Source organism: Phacochoerus africanus, chromosome 7 (genome assembly GCF_016906955.1).
Source record: "Phacochoerus africanus isolate WHEZ1 chromosome 7, ROS_Pafr_v1, whole genome shotgun sequence".
NCBI classification, from domain to species: Eukaryota; Metazoa; Chordata; class Mammalia; order Artiodactyla; family Suidae; genus Phacochoerus; species Phacochoerus africanus.
Genome location: NC_062550.1, coordinates 79,694,973 through 79,714,596, shown reverse-complemented (window position 1 = coordinate 79,714,596; position 19,624 = coordinate 79,694,973). Strand labels below are relative to the sequence as shown.

At 38.3% G+C, this 19,624-nt stretch overlaps 1 long non-coding RNA gene across 1 annotated transcript; it reads left to right on the top strand.

Moving 5' to 3' along the window:
* Positions 1-764: 764 nt before the first annotated feature.
* Positions 765-11,829, top strand: LOC125131422 (uncharacterized). The gene is made up of 4 exons (XR_007135917.1): positions 765-1,389; positions 6,531-6,618; positions 10,803-11,014; positions 11,724-11,829. It is a non-coding gene; the product is annotated as an uncharacterized LOC125131422 (long non-coding RNA).
* Positions 11,830-19,624: the final 7,795 nt, after the last annotated feature.

Below are 19,624 nucleotides of genomic sequence, written 5' to 3'. Positions count from 1 at the left end.
ATTGGGGAATTTGGGTCTTTTGAATATGAGTGGTCCATTCTCCATGCTTGGCTCCCTGCAAGTAAACCCTTACTTTGCTGCAAACACCCCTTATCAGAGTTTGGGTTTCTGTGCTATGGAAACTGATGGGATTTTAAATGGAAAGAAATGGATATATTTGAGATGGGTTGTGAAGCTAGAGATGGTGGGGCTTTCTGATGGATTAATGTGATGAATGATGGAAATGGAGGGGTCACAAAGATTCTGAGTCTTATGGGTTGAGCAGTGAAACGAGAAATGAAGACATTTACTAAGTCTGTGAAGGTATGGGGAACAGGTTTGAACTGGAAATTCAATTTAGGGCTCATGAAGCTGGTGAGTCATTCAATGGACATTGGTACCAAAGTTGGTTATGAGTATCTGGGGTTGAGAGGAGACAGCCATACTGGAGATAATCAATTTGAGAATCATCAAAATATAGGTGATATTTAAAACTATCGGATGAGCTCACATAAGGAAATGTCCAGCGAGAAAAAAGAACGCGGCCCTGGAGTGACTGAGGAACACCAACGAGAGAGTTGAGAAAGAAAGATATAGCCTTTTGTGAAAAAGAGTAGGTGGTGAGGTAAGAGGAAAAGCAAGAATGTGTTGTGTCAGGAAGTCAAGAGATTATTTCAAGAAAGAGAAGGCTAGCCTCCCCTAGAATGCTACTGAGAGGTAAGATAAGGACAGACAAAAGTTCTTTGACAATAGACAGAATGACAATGACATTGACAAAAATAGTCTTAAATGTAAGTGAAAGCCAGACTGGAGCCTGTCAAAGATGTTGCCAAAGCCAAGTTGATGTGCCCAATGAACAGTGAGGCCAAACAAAACCTTTATATTGGAGTTTGGAGCAGAGAAAGGTTTATTGCAAGGAGAATGGGCCCCTCATGCTCAAAAAACCCAAACTCCTCTATAATTTTTGGGGAATGGTTTTTATAGGCAAAGCTTGTGTAAGGTCTTGAGGATGTGTCACCTTCTTCTAATGGGTTGGTGGTGAGGTAACGGGCATTGCTCCAAGGAATTTTGTGCTCAGCCTGAAGTTACTTACCATCCTCCACCTGGGTGGGGGCCTTAGTTCCTGCAGAAGAGCTCAAGATTTTATGTATATCCCTTGAGCAGGAACCAGGATCCTTCTTCAATAGCTGCTCTATTGTTTCTTGATTGACTCTCCTTTATTTTTGTGTCTCCTCACTTCCCTGATTATTAACTTTGAATCCGCCCTTTGGCATTCAGAAAGGTCTAGAAGGCGGAATGAAAACTTTTGCCTGCAAATAGGAAACAAGGGACATAGAAGGGATTTGTACCTAGGAGGAACCTACAGGCTCTATTGGTTTCAATCTGTGCTATGAATATAAAGAGAAATAAGTAAGTTTACATATATGATTTTTCAATCTGTGATATGAATTTAAAGAGAAATAAGTAAGCTTACATATATGATTTTTCAAATGCCAGTGCATATATGAGGAAGGCAGATTAACAATCAGGGTTTTGACAAGAGAGTAGTAGTATGTCAGGATAAAAAAATAACAGAGCTCAGGGTCTTTGAGAAGAGTGTGATTATGATGATGGACAATGATCAAGGCTAAATGTGTATCCAGCCTAGGGCTGAGGCAGATAGGGGTTGATTGTTAGTGAAAAAGTGGTGGAATCAGGGTAGTAGAGGTCTTGGTGAAGGTTTTTAGCTGTGGGAATACATAAACAAGAGATCTGGTGGCTAGAAAGTGTGATATTGAAACATTGTTAATATAAAGAGCTTAGAAGTGATGTAGTTTCTAGTGCTGATGAGGTCTAGGATGGGACCATGGAGATGGGTGGCTGATTGGATGGAGAGACATGTCACTGGTGATAAAGAGGTGAAGGAACTGGAAGATTTCCTGTTGCTTTCAGGATGAAGCTTAAATTCTTTAGTAGAACACACTGATATCTTTGTGAAATGATCCCTCCTCAATTCTCAATCCAACCATCTCCCCACTCCAGACTTTGCTCAGTACATCTTGCTCTTCACACTCTTGCTATTGTCTGTTCCTTCTCTCGGCAGAATGAACCTCATTGTACCCCACTTCCCAGCCTCAGCTCTACACATCTTTAAAATTCCCTACATATTATTTCCTACATAGTATTATCCTAAACAAAGAGTTCTGCATAAGACATTCCTGTTTTCGCTTTCAGATAGACCCTGGACTTCCTGTTTTTATAGTTACAAGTGTGTTTCCACCCTTGTCTGTATGATAGTGATTGTTAATATTTCTTTAGACTTACTCATGGCATAGTACATGCTCAAATTTTGTCACTATTCCATTTGTGTTTTGACAAAATGTTGGATGCATAGTTCTGTGCATTCATTCGTTATTCATTTGTTCAGTCATTCATTCTTTCATTTAACAAGTATCTACTAAGGGTCTGCAATGTACTGGCAATGCTTTGAAGTGCCTGAGATAATCCGTGAACAAAAAAGACAAATCTTTGCCCTCTAAGCTTACATTCCAGTGGAGGAAGACAGATGATAAATCATGGGTATAATATGTTAGTAAATTAGAGATATGTAAGAATCTGATAAAGACTATGGGAAAAAGTAATATAGGAGGATTGCAGGTGATTTTTGCAATTGTAAATAAAGGGGTCATAGAAGGCTTCCCTGAGAAGATGACATTTGAGCAAAGAGCTGAAGAAGGTAAGGAAATTAGTCATGTAAGTATCTGAGGTAAGAGCGTTTGAGGCAGCTAGAAAAGGAATGCAAAGTATCTGAAACAGGAAGACAGAGTACATAGACAGATGCTGGGAGGTAGGAGCTTGTGCAGCATGTTCAAAGGACAGCAAGAAGGCAGTGTGACTGGAGCAGTGTAAACAACAAAGAGAATAGTGACAGGTGAGGTCAGATAACAAGAAGTACTTCATTATAGGGTCTTTGGCTTTTACTCTGAGTGACAGGGTAACAGGGAAGTGGTATAATATGATTTACATTGTCAAAGGGTCACTGTGGCCATTGTGTTGAGAATAGACAAAAAGGGGAAGGATAGATGCAGGAGAGTCAGGAGGATACTGTAATAATCCTCAGAGGAGAAAACAGTGGCTTGGTCTATGGTTGTAGCATGGTCATGGAGACAAGTGCTTGAAATCTGGATATATTTTAAAGATTGAGCCAGATGGGTTTCCTGGCAGAATAAAGGTGGTATGACAGAGAGGATAGGGATGATTCCATGGTTTTTGCCTTGGTGCAGAGACAGATTTTTTTTTTTGCTTTTAAAGGCCCCACCTGTGGCATATGGAAGTTCTGGGCTGGGGTCAAACTGGAGCTGCAGCTGTCAGCCTACACCACAGCCACATCAATACCAGATATGAGCTGTGTCTTTGACCTACACCATAGCTCATGGCAATGCCAGATCCTTAACTCATGGAGTGGGGCCAGGGATACTGCATCCTCATGGATACTAGTTGGATTCGTTCTCTCTGTGCCACAATAGGATTCCAGGGTGAGTTAGATTCTTGGAGGAAGGTCACAAGTTAAGTTTTATTTTTTTTATTTTAATTTGTATTTATTTGTCTTTCATATTTTAAAGTGTTATTAAAGTGTAGTTGATTTACAAGGTTGTGATAATTGCTGCTGTACAAAAAGCAACTCAGTTATACATGTTCACACATCCATTCTCTTTCGGATTCTTTTCCCACATAGATTATCACACAACATTGGGTAGAGTACTCTGCACTATATAACAGGTCCCTGTTGGCCCATCGTTCCATATACCTCAGTGTGCATATGCCAATCCCAAGCCCCCAATCCATCCTTCCCCCTTCCACCTGTCCCTTTTGGTAACCATAAGTTTTTCAAAGTCTGAGTCTGTTTCTGTTCTTCAAATATGTTTATTTGTAACCTTTTTTTTTAAAAGATTCCACATATAAGTGATATATCTTGTGGTGTTTGTCTTTCACTGTTTAACTAACTTCACTCAGTATGATAATTTCTAGGTCCATCCATGCTGTTGCAAATGGTGTTGTTTCATTCTTTTTGATGGCTGAGTAATATTCCATTGTATATATGTACCACATTTAATACATTCATCTGTTGATGGACATTTAGATTGCTTCTATATCTTGGCTATTATAAATAGTACTTAAATGAACAGTGGGCTGCATGTATCTTTCTGAATTATGGTTTTCTTCAGATAGATGCCCAGTCATGGGATTGCTGGATCTAGTTCTATTTTTAGTTTTTTAAGGAACCTCCATACTGTTTTTCATAGTGCTTGCACCAATTTAAACATCTTGAGTTTGTGATGTGGAGATGTTTAGAGTGTAATTGCATACACAAACTTAAATTTTAGGAGCTAGGCCTGGCTTGGAGAAGTACACTGGGGAGTCATTAGTATATAGACAGTACTTAAACCCTGATGGGATGAGGTTGCCAAGGGAAGAGGAAAGGACCAAAGGTTGAGCCATGAGACTCTCCAATGTTAAGATGTCTGAGAGGAGAAGAGGAATCAGTAAAAGAGACTGAGAAGGACCAAATTTGAGGTGAGAGGAAAGCCAATGGATAGGTGTCTAGAAGTAAATGGAAAAAAGTGAATCAATAAGGAGAGAGTGGTCTCAACGGGATCAGTGCCGACAAGAGCACAGTAAGATGGGAACTCAGAAAAGACCACCGGATTTAGCAATGGAGACCTTGGCAAGAACAGTGTCTGTGGACTGATGAGTCAGAAAGCTGCACAAGAGTCAAGAGTATCAGAGGATAGGTATTGGGAGGCAGTAATTACTAGCAAATGGGAGCAGAGACAGGGGCAGTATTTTCAGGAGAAATAGAGTCATGCTAAAGGCAATCCAAATAGAATTATCCAGAACAAAAAAGGGGAATGAACAAAACAGTGGTTTTCTGGGACATTGTAATATCTGGAGACATGTTTGATAGTCATGATTGGGGTTGTACTGGTGGCATCTTGTGGGTAGAGGCCCAGGATACTGCTGAACATCCTATAGTCCATAGGACAGCTCCCACAGCAAAGAGTTATCTGCCTCAAACAACAATAATGCCAAGATTGAGAAACTACTCCAGATAAAGACGATGCTGCATAGACACACAAAACTTTGAACACAGTTCGAATAAAAACACATCTGCATATATACAGAAAATTTTGAACACAGTTTCAGGGGTTTCAGAGACTTCTTGAAGCCTATTAATAGATCAATCTGGGTCAACCGATTTCAGGTCCAAACCCTCTGCTGGGTGCTCCCGGATGGTTCTGCAGGTTGGGGATCTGGTATTGTCACTGCTGTAGCTCGGGTCACTTGTGTGGTGCGGATTCAGTCTCTGACCTGGGAACTTCTGCATGCAAAGGGCATGGCAAAAAAAAAAAAAAAAAAGAGAGAGAGAGAACCTTCTGCTGGAAGTTTCTATGTAGTCCCGTATCAGGAAGCAAGGTAGACTTCTCTTAAGCTTTATTTCAAGCAACTGAATTAAATTAAATTTTAGAACAGAATCAATAATGTGTTTAATGGTTTACATTCTTTGAAATAAAGCATGCATTTTTACAAAAACTTTCCACTTTATTTTTAAATAAATGTATATTTTAAGCCAAGCATGATACAGATGTTTTTGATTCATAGACTAATACGTCAAGATGTTTTGTATGGGTCATTTAATATTCGCAAACTTGCATGAGCTTCTCTTTTTCGTAAGTCTCCAAAAGGTCATTTAATTTTTAAAGGTAGGAGGTCATATTTTTCCATTAGGAAATTTACTAACATGGACTCAAATCATGTTCAAACACACAGTCCCATTTGGATTTGGAAAAAACAAATCATCTCTTCTTTATTTTATCATGCTTATGCAATATGCAAGTGCTTGGGGAATGACTTAAGTAATGGCTAAATGGATCTTTGTTCTACTATATCGCCAATAAAATTTAGGCTTTAAGTCTCTTTGTAACTGTTGCCTCATTAAAAGAGTTAAAAATCCCAGGGAATGGCATAAAGTTCTTTGTGAACAAGTGTGCTAATAACTTTCATAAAAATCTCACAATTTGGAATTTATAAAACTTTCTGCTGCAGTCTAGGGATTCATTAAAAAACTGATTATATCAGTCTGGCATATATGTTAAAAGGCACATTTTATTGATCATTCAGTCATATCCTCCAACTTCAGAAATGTTTTATTAAATGCATGCTATTTACTATTCATTGTCTGGGATTGAAAAACAGTCAGGCTTAAGAGAAAAAAAGCACTCCAAATCTTTGAGCAATCTTTACATTTTTAATGCTGTTGAGTAATATACATGTCACTCTTTATACGTTTAACTTTAGTTTCATGTCTCTTTGATTGAATATGAAGGCATATTATTTATAGCATTTTCCCCTCCGAATATGGAGCTGAAAATGCTAAGAATGATAATGGTGATTGCAGTTAAAAAATGTTCATTGACTCTATTAGTGTTTGTGAACGGAGAATGGAGGACTGAGGCAATTGTTTGGTTTTCAACCATTTGGTCATTCATTTAACAAATGTTTATTTGTTCCAGGCTCTGAACTAGGAATATGGGATAATATAAAGATGAATTGAACAGGGATCGTCTCCCCAATGATTAACTATTCGAGATCGGAGTTAAGGTAGGCTGTTCACACATTCATTCATTGAACAAATTGCTTACTGGACACTTACTGCATTACAAGTATAGTTCTAAACCCTGGGGGGACCATCAGCAAATAAAACATCCAGAGTTTCTGTCTTTATCAAGCTCATACCGAGTGAGGAAAGCATTGGGAAGAACTAATAAGAGAGTAATAGGAAGAAGGCTGTTTCTGCAGAGGAATATCTCCTATGCTTGTTGAGTGTCTACTATGAGCCAGATACTGTGATAGGCCAGTTTAATTCTCCAACATCCGTTGAAGTAGGCATTACATAAAGTGAGTAAACTGAGACTTAGACTAGATATTTCATCCAAGGTCATAATCTATATGTGTTTTTGACTGACTTTGAATAGTTTAGACTAAGATGCCTGTGCCTTATCATGTAAGTATTGAGGAGCTACCAAAGGCTCTTCAGTAGTGCTTTAGGAAGTTTGATTTAATAGTATATATAGTATGAATAGCAAGGAGGGATGCAAGACTTCTATAACCTCATTGCTCCAAATGTTTTTTGTTGATAACTCTCCAAGTGAGCTGTCTGATGATCTATGGCACAAATACACTTTGCCTTCTACATGTGGCGCTTGGTTATATTTAAGTTTGTGTTTTATGGTACCTTGTAGATATGTCTTTGAGAGCATTATCATCTGCTTGAACATTGTAGAAAAGATCTGTTGATCCTATCTGTTTACACATTCCTTCCATTCCTGAGAACACTGCCACATGATTTGAGCACGGGTGACGCCATCTTCTGGATGCAGAAGAAGACACATGTGCCACACCTAATTCAAACACCCTGTCCCTATAGTGCTTAGTTCGGGAAAAGCTGTCCCTGGTAATTGTCTGATAGAACTATTGGGAAAATTGCTTGCTTTTGTGGGGTTACCAAGCATGATATAGGTCTTTGGGGCTGCAGCGCTTCATTGTGCCTAGAAGATCTGTCCAAGATGTGAAGAGTGAGAGCCATATGTAAGCACCTGGATTCCATTACGCTGGAACCTAGAAACCCATAGGCTTTTCATTTATGTAAGCTAAGGGAATCTCTATTTTGTTCAACTTTGGTTTGAGATGGGGTTTTATCCCTAGCAATTGAAAGAGCCTTGGAGTTCCCAAGACTATGGCACAGTGCATTTAGAATCTGACCGCTGAGTGTTGGGTTGCTGCAGAGGTGCAGGCCCAGTGCAGTGGGTTAAAGGATTCTGTGTTGCTGCAGCTATGGTGTAGGTTGCAGCTGTGTCTTGGATTTGATCCCTGGCCCAGGAACTTCCATATGCCATCAAAAAATAAAAATTAAAGAAAGAATGAGTCCTGACTAGTAGAATGATATGGCATTGATTTCTCTTCTCTCATCCATTGTGCTTTGACTATAAAATACTAAGTTGGTGAGCCCAAAACTTACTGAATTCAAACAATAATACACAGACAAAAGTGCAAAAAACTGTCTTAGTCAACTACTTCTGTTTCGAGGGAAGATATTGCCTCTCAAAATTCCCAAGTCAGGCAGGACATTTCAATTGATAGTATATCCTCTTTGCCACCTAAGCACCTCTGTAATTAGGCCTTATAATTGCTCTTGGGATTTCTCAGAGTTTGGGCTACATTTAGGGAGTTTCTGACCATGTGATTATACAGTATACTTAATGTTTTATATCTCCAAGTTCCCACTGTGGTGCAGCAGAAACAAATCCGACTAGTAACCATGAGGTTGTAGGTTCGATCCCCAGACTTGCTCAGTGGGTTAAGGATCCAGCTTTGCTGTGGCTGTGGTGTAGGCCAGTAGCTACAGCTCCGCTTCGACCCCTAGCCTGGGAACCTCCATATGCAGTGGGTGTGGCCTTTAAAAAAAAATTGTATCTACTTCCTGCCAGGTAATGGTAACTCCAATAATTCCCTGTAGTGGTTTTTTTTTTAAATGTTATTTTTAACAGATTTATTAAGGTATGATTTGTACCTAATAAACTATACATATTTAAACTGTATAAAATGGTAAGTTTTAACATATTTGCGCACCCATGAAAACATAACCACAGCCAAGATAGTTAAAATATGCCTCACCCCCGGAGTTTTGTCATGCCCATTGTAATCCCTTCTTCCAGTTTCTTACCATTGTCTCTTCTCCCTGTGCCTAAATAACCACTGTTCTACTTTCCTTTAATCTGCATTTTCATTAATTTTTACTTTCCAGAATTTTATATAACTGAAACTATATAGTATATACTCTTCAGTCTGGCTTCTTTCACTCACCATAATTATTTTGAGATTCATCCCTACAGCAGATCAACAGTTCATTCTTTTATATTGCTGTGTGATATTCCATCATACGGATTTACTACAATTTACTATTATTATTCATTCATCCCTTGTTAGAAACTTGTATTGTTTCACTTTTTAGCAATGACAAATAAAGCTGCTAAAACATCTGTGTACAAATGTTCACATGAATATATATTTAAATTTTTCTTAAGTAGATATTTAGGATCTGAGTAGCCAAATCTCAGCACTTCTGTTCAGCATTATACTAGAAGTTCTAGTTTATTATTCACTATAGGAAGAGAAAGAAAAAAAAGGCATCCATATTAGAAAGGAGGAAGTAAAACTGTCTTTATTCACAAAAGACATGATCATTTATGTAGAAAATTCCATTGAATATATAAAAATCTATTAGAACTAATGAATTAGTTTAACAAGATTTCAGGATTCAAGATCAATATACAAAAAATTGTATTTCTATATAATAATATCAAATAATCAGAATTTGAAGTTTTAAAAATTTTACAACAGTGTGTAAAAATTAAAAACTTAGAGATTAAGATGGATCTATTATCCCACACGACCAGGAAATTCTCATATACCATTCGTGTCCTATATTTCAACTTAATTCTGCCACCATCTACCTGGAGAAAGCATCAGACCTCACATTTTAAGGGCTCAGTCCTATAAGACTGCCCACCTCACCCAACTTTGGATGCCAGTTGCAAGTCCGGGTTGTCAACCTGTGCTTCTGATTGACTGGCTACAGACAGGCAGTTTCTTCTATTCCTTCTTTGTGTTTGATTGATTTGTTAGAGTAGCTCACAAAACTCAGAGAAACCTTTTACTTACTTGATCACCGGTTTTATTATACAAGGATACAACTCAGGAACAACAGATGGAAGAGACGAATAGGGCAAAGTATGGGGAATTGGTAGGAAGGTTCCATGGCCTCTCTGAGTGCACCCATCTCCCAAGATCTTCACGTGTTCACCAACCCAGAAGCTCTCCAAACCCCATCCCTTTGGGCTTGTATGGAGTATTCATTACATAGGCATAGTCGATTAAATTATTGGCCATTGTCAACCGATTCAGCTTCCATCCCCTCTCTGTCCCTGGAGGTCAGGGCAGAGGAAGGAAAGCTCTAATTCTCCAATCACACTGTTGATTCTCTTAGTAACCAGGTCCCATTCTTAAGTGCTTTCCAAAAGTCACCTCATTAACATAAATTCAGGTGTGGTTGAAAGGGGTTTGTTATGAATATCAAGACTCATTTACCACTCTTATCACTTAGCAAATTCCAGGGGTTTTAGGAACTCCATGCTAGGAACCAGAACAGAGACCAGATATACAATTCTTAGTATAAATTACAACATCACAGGGATACATCTAATAAAATATGTGAAAGATCTGTACACTGAAAACTGCAAAGCATTGCTGAGAGATTTAAAAAGACATCAATAAATGGGAAAATGCACATGTTCATAGATAGAAGATGTAAATTTGACTCAAATTGTTTTTTAGATTCAACGCAACCTCAATCAAAATCCCAGAAGACTTTTATGCAGAAATTGACAAACTATTTCTAAAATTTATGTGGAAAGGCAAAAGACCTAGTATAGCAAAAGTAGTTCTGAAATAGAAGACTAAAGTTGGAATATAAACAGTAGCTAATTTCAAGACTTACAAAACTGAAGTAATCAAGAAAATATAGAATTGATATTAAGATAGAAAAGCAGATCAATGGAAAATATTGCAAGGTCCAGAAATAGACTCACATATATATGCATCACTTATTTTTTTTACAAGAATGAAAGGCATTTAAGTGGAGAAAAGAGTCTTTCCAATAAATTATGCTTGAACAAGCAGATATCCACATGCAAAGAAATATTAACTTTGGTTCATCCCATGCACAGTATATTAAACGGATCACAGACTTGAATATTAAACCTAAAACTATGAGCAGATGATGTCATCAAGATGGTGATATAGGTGTTCCAGTCTCATTCCTAAGAAGACCAACTAGCAAGTATCCATAGACAAAATACAATTATGAAAATGCCAGAACCTGAGAATGAGTCTGAAGCACCCTTTCTGGGCAACAGAGACCAAGAAGGATGTTACAAGGGTAAGAACTGCTACACTATGACCATATTGCTCTTATCCCAGTTGGCACAGTGCCAAACCTAGAGGGAATCCTTGAGTCTATGGTGTCTCCAGGAGGAAAAAGAGAACCCAAGGTGGACATCCAGTTTCCCCAGTATCATGGAACACTTCCTGGGAGTTGCACGTGGGCCTTACCTTATGGGTTTTGAAACAGAGCAGGACCCTATGGTTCTTCACCCATGGTGTCCTCTGCTTGCCTTTTGTCTGTAGAAAAACTTTAGTCAAGGAATAAGTTTAATCAGAAAAGTGATAAAATGCAGAAGCAAAGAAAAATAGTCAAACAAGACTAAATAATAATAGTTTAGTCATTAAACAAAGTCAAGGAGGAGTTCCCGTAGTGGCTCAGCAGAAATGAATCTGACTAGCATCCATAAGAACACAGGTTTGATCCCTGGCCTCGCTCAGTGGGTTAAGGATCTGGCATTACCATGAGCTGTGGTGTAGGTCACAGACATAGCTCAGATCTGGAGTTTCTGTGGCTGTGGTATAGGCTGGCAGCTACAGCTCCGACTCAGCCCTTAGCCTGGAAAACTCATATGCCATGGGTACAGCCCTAAAAAGACAGACAGACAGACAGACAGACAGACAAAATGACAAAGTCAAGGACATTTAGTTCCTCCTCAAGAGCTATAGATAATATTCTGAACCATATCCTATGATCTGTCTTATAGATACTGAAAACCCCACCAAGTGGAAGAAGTTAATTCCATGATGACCAGACCATAGCCATGACATAAGCTGCACGATTCCAAGAACTGGCCTCAAAGAAGTAGGAACAAACTGACCCTGGAACTGAGGATTAACTGTACTTAAAACAATCAAGATGACGATGCTAGTCAGAGCACCGCATGGCCAATTTCAAGAAGACTGTCAGAGCTGACTGTGCTCTTTCTGCATGTAGCCCCCTGTAAAAGATCTTGCCCACTGATTGTCAGGGGGAGGAGTTGGCCTTTGGGCAGAAGTCTGCCCTTCTTCTCCCCATCACTGATTGCTGGCCTCTGAAATAAAGCTAACCTTCCTTCTGCCAACCTTGCCTCTTTATTGCCTTTAGAACAGTGAAAAGCAGAGCCCACTTTTGGGTAACAGTTTCACTGGGGGAATCTCTGGGGTTCAACCACTGGGGATGGGATAGAAATGGAAAAGGGGGAGTGCGTACACCCACAGGGCTCAGGTCTTGGTGGACTAGATTCCTGCTTGCAGCAATGCCCAAAAGGAGATCCCAGCTGGCAGCCCTGCCCTGAGTCAGGGGTCAGATTTGGCCAGGGAGCATCTCTGGCAAATCAGCCTGATTTGTATCCCCAGGCGGTAGGTTATATTTGCTGTGGAGCTCATTCTATGGCCCTACCAGGGCAGGGGAACAAACCCCCAGTATGTATGCTGAAAACTGGGGACATATATGAAAGTCTGTGTTCAAAAATTAGAAGAATTATTATTAAAAATGTCCATACTACCCAAAGTCATCTATAGATTCAGTGTAAACCCTTTCAAAATGCCAATGACATTTTTTATAGAAATAGGAAAAAAAAAAACCTAAAATTTGTACTGATCACAAAAGACTCTGAATAGACAAAGAAGTCCTGAGAAAAGAGATCAAATCTGGTGCCATTATACTTCCTGATTTCAAAGTATACTGTAAAGCTATAGTAATAAAACAGTATGGCATTGTATGGCATTAAAAACAGATACATAGACCAATAGAACAAAATTGAGACCCAGAAATATATATATATCATCAACTAATATTTCACAAGGGAGCCAAGAATATCCAGTGGGGAAAATATAGTCTTTTTAATAAATGGTATTGGGAAAACTGGATATGTACATGCAAAAGAGTAAGACTGGACCTCTATCTTAGACCACTCACAAAAATTAACTCAAACAGGATTAAAGGCTTAAACATAAGTTGTGAAACCACAAAATTTATAGACAAAAACATAGGTGGTAAGCTCCTTTATACTATTCTTGGCAAAAACTTTCTTGATATGACACAAAAAGCATAAGCAACAAAATAAAAAGTAAATAAGTGGGACTACATCAAACTAAAAAGTTTCTGCACTACAAAGGAAATGATCAAGAGAGAAATCAAAAGGTAACCTTCAGAATGGGAGAAAATATTTGCAAACCATATATCTAATAAGGGATTAGTATTTAAAATGTATAGAGAATTGATACAATTCAATAGCAAAAAAATTCTCCAAATAACCTAATTATGAAATGGGTAAAGGATCTGAATAAACATTTGTTTCCCAAAGAATATATGCAAATTGCTGAGAAGTACATGAAAAATGGCTCAACTGCACTAGTTATCAAGGAAATAAATATCAAAACTGCAATGAGATATGACTTCACACCTGTTAGAATGGCTATTATCAAAAAGACAAGAGATAACTGCCAGCAAGGATGTGAAGAAAAGGGAACCCTTGTGCATTGTTGATGAGAATGTAAATTGGTGCAGCCACAATGGAAAATAATATGGAGGTCCCCCCCCAGTTAAAAACAAAACTATCATATGATCCAACAATCCCACTTCTGGGTATGTATCTGAAGGAAATGAATCTTTATCTTAAAAAGATATCTCCTCCCCCATGTTCATTATAGCATTATTTGCAATAGCTGAGACATGGAAACAACTTAATAGTCCATTGGCAGATGAGTGGATAAAGAAGATGTGGTATATATGTACACAACAGAATATTATTCAGGCACAAGAAAGAAGGAGATCTTGCCATTCATAAAAACATGAATGAAACTTGAAGGCATTATGCTAAGTGAAATAAGTCAGAGGAAGATAAATATGATATGATCACACATATGTATAATCTAAAATAAATTTGAACTCAGAAACAGTAGATTGATGGTTGCCAGAGGGGGGAATGGGTGAAGGTGGTCAAAGGGTACAAACATCCAATTATAAGATGACTAAGTTCTGGGGATCTTGTGTCCAAAATGGGGATTATACTTCACAATACTGGATTGTATACTAGAAAATTTCTAAGAGAGTAAATCTAAAAAGGTTTTACCACATACAAAAAATGGTAACTATGTGAGGTGATGGACGTGTTAGTTAACTTTACTATGATAACCACTTTGCAATATATGCAGATATCATATTTCCATGTTGTACACCTTAAACTTACACAGAATTATTTGCCAATTACTACCAATAATGCTGAAAAAGAAAACCCCCTAAAACCATGAAACATCTAGAAGAAAGCATAGGAAAAAAATTTGGTACCTTGGGTTAGGAAAAGCTTTTTAGGTGCATCAAAAGCACAATCCATTATAGACCATGATGAAAGATAATAGGAGAAAAAGAATGTGTGTATATATATGCACACATATATATGTGTGTGTGTGTGTATATGACTGGGTCAGTATGCTGTACCGCAGAAATTGACTCAACGCTGTAAATCAACCGTACCCTAATGAAAATAAATTTAAAAAATAATATTGATTATAACTTCTCTTTGCAATGGAAATTTCACAAATATTTCAGCTTTATCTTACCACATAACTGATTAATAAAAACCAAATTGAGATTTAAAAAAGCACAATCCATTAAAAAATCCATGTATTAGACTCCATCAAAGTAAATTTTTTGTTCTTCAGCAGACATTTTAAAGAGAATGAAAGACAAGCCACAGACTGGGAGAAGATAATTACAAAGCACATTATCTTGTAAAAAGATTTGTATCTGGAGTGTGTGAAGAACCCCCAAGCCTCAAAACATAAATAATCCACTTATTTAATGTGAAAAGATTTGACCAGTTTCTTCACCAAAGAAAATATATGGGTGGGAAATAAACACATGAAAAGATGCTCAACATCATTAATCATTAAGGACAGCAAATTAAAACCACGATGAGATACCACTGCACATACACTCTCCTTATGACCCAGCCATTCTTCTCCTAGGTATTACACAGAGAAATTAAGGCCGATGTTTAAACAAAACCTTGGAAATACATGTTTATAGCAGCTTTATTTATAATAGCCCAAAATAGGAAACAACTTAAATGTTCATCAGTAGATGAAGAGATGAATAGATCTGCAATTCCTATCAAATTACCTAGGACATTTTTCACAGAACTAGAACAAACGATCCAAAAATGTATATGGAACCATAAAAAAAAAAAAAAACCAGAATTGCCAAAGCAATCCTGAGGAACAAAAACCAAGCAGGAGGCATAACTCTCCCAGACTTCAGACAATATTACAAAGCTACAGTAAACAAGACAGTGTGGTACTGGTACAAAGACAGACACACAGACCAATGGAACAGAATGGAGAACCCAGAAACAAACTCAAACACCTACTGTCAATCTTTGACAAAGGAAGCAAGAATATAAAATTGGAAGAAGACAGTCTCTTCAGCAAGTGGTGTGGTGAAAACTGTACAGCTGCATGTAAATCAGTGAAACCAGAATGCACTCTCACACCATGCACAAAAATAAACTCAAAATGGCTTAAAAACTTAAACATAAGGCAAGAGACCATAAAACTCCTAGAAGAGAACACAGGCAGACATTCTCTGACATCAACCGTACAAACGTTTTCTTAGGTCAGTCCCACAGAGCAATAGAAATAAAGACAAAAATAAACCAATGGGACCTAATCAAACTGACAAGCTTTCGCACAGCAAAGGAAAACATAAAAAAAAAAAAAAAAAAAGACAACCTATGGAATGGGAGAAAATAGTTTCAAATGATGCAACTGACAAGGGTTAATCTCCAAAATATACAAACAACTCATACAACTCAAGATCAAAAAAACCCCAAACAGGAGTTCCCGTCGTGGCGCAGTGGTTAACGAATCCGACTAGGAACCATGAGGTTGCGGGTTCCATCCCTGGCCTTGCTCAGTGGGTTAAGGATCCGGCGTTGCCGTGAGCTGTGGTGTAGGTTGCAGATGCGGCTCGGATCCAACGTTGCTGTGGCTCTGGCGTAGGCCAGTGGCTACAGCTCCGATTCGACCCCTAGCCTGGGAACCTCCATATGCAGTGGGAGCGGCCCAAGAAATAGCAAAAAAAAAAAGACAAAAAAAAAACCCAAACAACCAAATTGAAAAATGGGCAGAAGATCTAAATAGATACTTCTCCAAAGAAGACTTATATATGGCTAATAGGCACATGAAAAAATGCTCAACATGACGAATTATTAGAGCATTGCAAGTCAAAACTACAATGAGGTACCACTGAGTCACTGGTCGCTACAGAAAAGAAACAATTCATGGACATGGAGAACAGACTTGTGGTTGCCAAGAGAGAGAGGGAGATGGGATGGGATGACTGGGAGTTTGGGGTTAATATTGGGGTTAATAGATGCAAACTACTGCATTTGGAGTGGATAAGCAATGAGATGCTGCTGTATAGCACAGGGAACTGTATCTGATCACTTGTGATGGAACATGATGGAGGATAATATGAAAATAAAAAATGTATGTATATGTACAACTAGTTATTTTGCTGTGCAGCAGAAATTGACAGAACACTGTAAATCAACTCTAGTGAAAAAATTGTAAAAAAATAGATGAATGTGTAAACTAATTGTGTTATTATCCCTTCAGTGGAATACTACTCAACAATAATAAGGAATGAAGTATTGATTTGTTACAGCATAGATGAATATCAAATATTATGCTGAGTGTAAGATATCAGTTCCCCCAAAATAGTACTGTATAATCCAGTTTATATATAATGAAACATCTGTTTAGTGATGGAAGCAAAGCATAGGTATTTGGAGATTGGACCAGAAAGGGATTACAAAAGGGTTCAAGGAAACTTTTGGAAGATGGATATTTTTACTATCTCGATTGTGTTGGTACACATCTCAAAATGTATCAAGTTGTGTACTTTTAAATTATGCAGTTTATTAAATATTATTAAACCTCATAAAGCTTTTTAAAAAAATTTATTATAAAATATAACAAGTTAAGAAAGAACGAGGGAATTTAAAGAATATTTTGGTAATTTTACTCTTATTATCATAACTGAAGTTGCGATTTTCTAAATAAGTTACCTGTATAAATATGTATATTCTGGTGTGATTTTTAGAAAGATGTAAGTAATCATTAAGAAGCTCAAAACAACAACAATACAAAGTCTATTCACCTCTGTAACCTCATAACAATAAGTAATACAAATGTAACTACTGAAGGTGTTTTAATGGTTTAGCAGTGCATTTGGCAAAGTGGTAAGGTGGGGAAGATGGAGTGTGTAATGTATATTTAAAAAGCATATGTAGGGCCACTAAGAAGAAAAGGCTAGGTGTTCCCTGGTTGTTCAGCAGGTTAAAGATTCAGTGTTGTCACTGCTGTGGCTCAGGTTCAGTCCCTGGCCCAGAAATCCACATACCATGGGCACAGCCAAAAAAAAAAAGAAAAAAAGAAAGAAAAAAAAAAGAAGAAGAGGAAAAGGCTAATCTATCAAGGTGGAAAAGTTGATTTTAATATACTCAGTGGAAAGGACAGGCATTAATAGATTTTCTGGTTACAATTTTTTTTTTGGGTGGGGGGAAGTTCCCAGACTAGGAGTCAAATTGGAGCTGCAGTTGCCGGCTACAGCCTACACCACAGCTCATGGCAATGCCAGATCCTTCACCCACTGAGGCAGGCCAGGAATGGAACGTGCACCCTCCTGGATACTAGAGGGGTTCATTACTGCTGAGCTACAATGGGAACTCCAATTTTCTGTTTATAATTTAATATTGAAAAGATCAGTTGCTTGATTTATACATCTGACATCTCAGTGCTTTAATATTTGGGAATGTGTACATGACTCTTTTGTCCATGTACTTATGTACACAAAAGTTGCAACATCTCAAAGATGACCATTTAGAACTTTTCAGTTGAACCCTTTAAAAAATGTTGCTCGTAGGCCAAGGAAAGCTCATAGACATCCTACCCTATAGCCATTTGGTTCCTTTTGGGAAAAACGTCAGACATTTTTGACATAATTTTATTATTCCTTGTGCTAATGGGCAAAAGCTTCATTGCACTGAGTTAAAGGAATAAATGAATGTGGTTCTTTTCTCTTTCTTGCTTCTTCGAGGCTAGAGTAAGATCGCTTGGACCACATTCCTGGGACATCCCTCTTTCTTCCATGGTGCTGGAAAGTCGGTATAAGGTTGAGGAGCTGCCCCTCTCTTGGGCTAGCCTTCTTTACTTGGGTTACCTCTGCAGCCTCCAACTCTTTGCTTCACACACATAGGTAGGGAAATCTGAGCAGCTCAGATGGGCTGGGTGGGAGGGATGGGCTAATCCTGTCTTCTCTAGGCACTCTCCATTCCTGGCTTGCTGCTGCTCCTGTCCTGTTTTCTCCTGACAGCCAAAATCCACAAGCCCTTTTTTGCTTTGAAGTGGAAAGAGCTGAGATGCATGCTTGAGGGCAAAGAGAGAAAGTAGGGTTTGAGCTTTATTTAGTTTGAGGTCCCTCAAGCCTGCCTCACTCAGGCAGGAGTCCTCAGGCAAGCTCCTTGGAGTTCTAGGTCAGAGTTTGGCTCTGAATCCTTTGTTAGAAATAGTGTTCCATTGCCAAGTGGCCCCCTTGGCTATGTTTTCTCTGGCAACAGGACAGGGAGGAGTGGTTGATTGAGGGCAGTATTTAGGTGTCTGGAGTTTATGCCATGACCATCCACCTCTTGCAACATAACTGTCTACTGACATCCCATTTCAACACAACTTACAGTGGCAACAAGGCAGTTTACAGAAAACCCACGTACCCAAGTACCATTTAGAGTATTCTGTCCGAAGTGCTTTCCTTGATATTGGCCTAGGCACTTAGTTCCTTTGCAGGATAAGATAAAGTGTTCAGGCTAAAAAACTTCTCTAAATTGAGAAAAAAATCTGTCATTGATTGTAGGCCCCTCACTGGCCTGTGGCTTGAGGTCAAATTAAAGTTGAAGGATCTTGGACACTTGTGAGACCTTCAGAACTTGGGAGCTTGTACTGAGTCTCTGAGAGGACCATCAGAAACAAAGTACTGCCTTATATACTGTATGTTTAAGGATTGATTTGCAGCTGTAAGGGACTGTCTTCTCTAACTCCTTATTTCCTCTACATATACTCTTATAATAAACACCCATCAGCTAAGTAACCAGAGTGTATGTTTACAGTCTTTGCAAACTTCAAGAACTTAACACAGCTATCCTTAATAATACATGGGGAGACTAGTTGGTTACACTGTGGTAGCTAATATAGAATGCCCCAAACCTCAGTAGCTTAAAACTGTAGGGTTTAGAGTAACCTAAAAATGGTTACTATATACAATGGAATACTACTCAGCCATGAAAAGAACAAAATAATGCTATTTGCAGCAACCTGGATGCAACTAGACATTCTTATACTAAGCGAAATAAGTCAGAAAGAGGAAGACAAATACCATATGATCACTTATATATGGAATCTAAAATATGGCACTATTTACCTTTCTACAAAACAGAAACAAACTCAAGGACAGAGAGAACAGGCTTGTTGTTGCCAAGGGGGAGGTGGGAGGGAGCAGGATGGGCGGGGAGTTTGGGATTGGAAGATGCAAACCATTCCATTTAGAATGGATAAACAATGAGGTCCTACT